Below are 4,672 nucleotides of genomic sequence, written 5' to 3'. Positions count from 1 at the left end.
ACACTTCATTGCCCCCGACGTGGACTGCTTACTCGTGATCAAGACCAGCCCTCGGAGGCTGGAGGACGTCCTCTCCTGGGCGCCAGACATGCGTGGCATCTTTAGTGTGCATACAAAATCGCTCTGGAGGAGCAAACCAGCACCACCGCGTGCGCCACGAGCAGGGCACCAGATGGCACCTGAGCCGTCTGGAAGGCAGTGTAGGGGTGCCCTGCTCCCCCTAAGGGATGTGTTTTTGCATGGAGGGTTGCGACGAACTCTTTGGCCACGCTTGAAAATAAATATAAACGGAAACTTGAGGTTTCTAATATGTGCCCTTTGTGTGGACTCGAGCGCGAGGACACGTTCCACGCCTTATGCAGATGCCCCTTGGCTCGACGACTATGGACGGAGATGGCGCGGACATGGAGTATGCCCAAACTGGTGACCGTCCCCAACACTAGGCCGGAATGGATCCTCCACCTACTTGACCGATGCAACGACGACGAGAGGCTCCCGGTGCTGATGACGTTGTGGCAGAGCTGGCATGTGCGCAATGAGGTGTATCATGACTGTAAAAGAGAGAAATCAATGGGTTAAGCGTATGCTACCTGCAGGGATGCATGTGTGTTTATATTCAGAGAAATATTACAGATTGGTATGCTAAGATTTGGAAGATATTCCTTGATATGCAAGATGGCTATACAAGGGAAATATCAGGAATATCTCTAACCAAATCACAGCCATAACTCAGTACAAACTGAACTCATGCACGCACCTATACATGTCTATGTACGCTGTTTAACACCCTCCCTCAATCACAACTTATCCAAGTTGAGATTGCGTCTAAAGTTTTCCAGCTGGCGAACGGACAAGGGTTTAGTAAAACCATCAGCAACTTGATCACCTGTAGGAATGAACCTGATATTCAACAGCTTGTTAGCTACTCTTTCACAAACAAAATTATAGTCCACCTCAATGTGCTTTGTCCTGGCATGAAACACCGGATTAACCGACAAGTAGGTGGCACCAAGATTATCACACCACAGTAATGCCGCCCTTGGACGATTTATGCCAAGTTCTGTCAACAAGGTTTGAATCCATATTATTTCAGTAGTAGCATTGGCCAAAGATTTGTATTCTACCTCGGTACTAGACCTAGATACTGTTGCTTGTTTACGTGCACTCCAGGAAATAAGATTGCAACCTACAAAAACTGCAAAACCTCCAGTAGACCTTCTGTCATCTGGACAGCCAGCCCAATCCGCATCAGAAAAAGCGCTGACTAAAGTAGACTCGGACTTCACAAGTTTCAGTCCATGAGAAATAGTATACTTAAGATACCGAAGAATTCTTTCTACCGCTGTCCAATGAAGAGTTGTAGGTGCATGCAGAAACTGACACACTTTGTTAACAGAATAAGAAATATCTGGATGTGTCAAAGTAACATACTGTAAAGCACCAACAATACTCCTATAACGTGTGACATCACCTTTTGCAAGAGGATCGCCTTCTGTCAAGGACAACTTTTCGAAGGTGGAAAGTGGGGTGGTGACAGGTTTACAGTCCCCATACCAACACACTTTAACACATCTGAGATGTATTTCTCTTGAGACATCAAGAGACCACGTGGGATAGGTTTTACCTCAATGCCAAGAAAATAATGAAGTGAACCCAAGTCCTTGAGAGCAAAGTCCGTGCGTAAATCCTGTAACGCAGCAATGACTGCTTCTGGAGATGAACTGGTTATAATAATGTCATCAACATAGATCAACATAAAGATGGTGACACTTTTTTTTCCATAGAAAAATAGTGAGGTGTCCGCCTTGGAGGGAGTAAAACCAAGATCAATAAGTTTGGAGGACAATCGGGAGTACCACGCTCAAGGAGCCTGTTTGAGGCCATACAATGCTTTATCAAGTTTGCACACATAACTAGGATTTTAGGATGCTCATACCCAGGAGGTTGTTTCATAAACCCTTCTTCCAGAACACATTCTTCACATCTAACTCACGCATAACCCAATTTTGGGAAACAGCTAGAGACAATATTAAGCGAATGGTTGCAGCTTTAACCACGGGACTGAAGGTATCTTCATAATCAATGTCATACCTTTGCTTAAATCCTTTAGCCACTGACCGTGCTTTATATCGATCAATGGTACCATAATGTCGCTTGATCTCATGGACCCACTTGCAGTCAATAACATTACCGCGGGACGGTCGTGGAACCAAGTGCCATGTGTTATTCTTCATCAGGGCAGAAAATTCCTCATCCATAGCACCTTTCCAGCGGGCATCTCCAAGTGCTTCAGCCAAGTGCTGGGGTTCACCTGTACTGCAAAAATTACACCAACGAATAGTGCCATCTTTATATTCTTTAGGACAAAAAATGCAATGTTGAGAACGTGTGACGACTCGTGTAGCAGTCGATGTAGAAGATTCAGGCTGCAGATTGCCTGCAGCAGCAGCCGAAACACCAGATGAAGCTGGATCCAAGGCCGGGGTAGACACGAGGCTACTGCCGCTGGCTTCCTCGTACCCACAGCAGAGGCCCCCCACCTGGGTAGACAGCGCCTGCAGGCCTGTTAGCCCGCTCCAATGGCGAGGCGCCAATTGGCGTCCGTGGGCCGGCCCATGCTGAAGACCACGCGGGCGAGCCTGGCGCGCTCGTCGGCGCGAAGGAGGGAGCCGCCCTAGGCGGCGCCTACTCGTTCGGCCGCCTGGGTGACGAGGAAGGAGAGGCGGGCACGGTCTCCTGGACCGATTCACCCACAGAACCAGGCCACGCCGATCCCGAAGACTCGGCAGTTGCGCCAGCCGAGCTGGGTGCAGGCGAATCTGCATGGGAAGAGGTGCCCGGATTTCCTGTAACAGAGGGCTCCTGCATGCTGTTTTCATCAGAAAAATTAGCAGACACAGACATAAAATCATGACGCAAATCACCTTCCTGATCAGAGTTGGATGGATTTCGAAGAACAGAAGGAAGGAGGAGAAGTTTTGCACGAAGTTGAGCGCCGGCATTGGGATGAAGATTAGCAAATGGAAAAACGGATTCGTCAAAGACGACGTCACGAGATATATAGACCCTGCCGGTGGATATGTCAAGACTTTTATACTCCTTATGAAGTCCCCTATAGCCAATGAACGCACACTGTTTGGAACGAATTTGGAGCTTATGTTGATTGTAGGGACGAAGATTAGGCCAAACAGCACACCCAAAAATCCGAAGAAACGAATAATTCGGCTTGGTGTCAAAAAGTTTTTCCATGGGTGTTTGAAGATGAATTACTTTGCTAGGGAGACGATTAATGAGACAAACTGCCGTTGTAAAGGCTTCATCCCAAAACTTTAGTGGAATGGAAGCATGGGCTAAAAGACATAAGCCAATTTCTACTATATGACGATGCTTGCGTTCGGCGGAACCATTTTGCTGATGAGCATGTGGGCAGGAAACGTGATGTGATATGCCAATGCACTCAAAAAAGGAGTTTAATTTGTGGTATTCACTACCCCAATCAAATTGGATGGATACAATTTTCCTATTAAACAGGCGCTCAACAAGGTTCTGAAAATCATGGAATTTCTGAAATATATCAGACCTATTTTGAGCAAATAGAACCAAGTGAATTTGCTGTAATCGTCAATAAAACTCACATAGTATTTATAACGACCAACTGAGACGGGACCAAGTCCCCATACATCGGACAAAATTAGCTCCAAAGGAGCATGAGACTCACTAGTAGAGTTTGGATACGGTAACCGGTGACTTTTACCTTTTTGACAAGCATCACAAACCGTCTCATCATGTTTATTCAAAAAAGGAAGACTATTATTTTTAAGGACTTGTTGAACTATTGGAAACGATGTGTCCAAGGCGCCGATGCCACCGACTGGAAGATGGTTTGCTTGCACTAAGAACTTGTTTGGATTCTTCTTGAGACGCACTCTCGAAGGGATAAAGGCCACGCCTACTCTTTCCGTGAAGAAGAATTTTCCCCGTAGCCTGATCCTTAACAGAAAAGAATTGAGGGTGAACTTCAAAATATGCATTATTATCCATAGCAAGTTTGGAGGCAGAAACAAGAATTTTAGATGCTTGTGGAACATGCAGAATATCATTAAGATGGATAGGACGATCAGAAGTATGAAATTGCGTATGATCTATGTGCTATATTGCCATACCTTGCCCGCTAGCCATGTGGACTTGTTCATCACCAGTATAACGATCACGGACAGTGAGCTTTTCCAGTTCACCCGTCACATGATCTGTTGCTCCCGTATCAAGATACCAATTAGTATATGTACCATATCAAGGAACGGAGGTGGTTGCTGCATTGGCCTGAACCTCGGGCGTGACGGGAGTCATGAAGGAGCGGTTGTACCTCTGGAAGCACTGGTAGGCGGGGTGATTCGTCTTCCTGCAGATCTGACATGGAGGCCCGGTGTAACGTGGACGCTGCTGACGATTTCCGCCACCACCATACTGGCCGGCGCCGGCCTGATGTCCACCACAACCATAGCGGCCACCGCCGCCATGGTTGTTGTTGCCGCCGCCGCTGTAGTTGCCGCGCCCATCATTGGCGCGGTAGCCGCCGGAGTTTCCTCCACCATTGCGATTTCCGCCGTTGCCGCGGTTGTTGTTGCCGGGGCGCCCACCTTTTGACGCGAGATTGATGGAGTACTGGTGGGTG

This window comes from Aegilops tauschii, chromosome 2 (assembly GCF_002575655.3).
Source record: "Aegilops tauschii subsp. strangulata cultivar AL8/78 chromosome 2, Aet v6.0, whole genome shotgun sequence".
In the NCBI taxonomy this organism is placed as follows: domain Eukaryota; kingdom Viridiplantae; phylum Streptophyta; class Magnoliopsida; order Poales; family Poaceae; genus Aegilops; species Aegilops tauschii.
Note: the sequence above shows the minus strand (reverse complement) of the source record.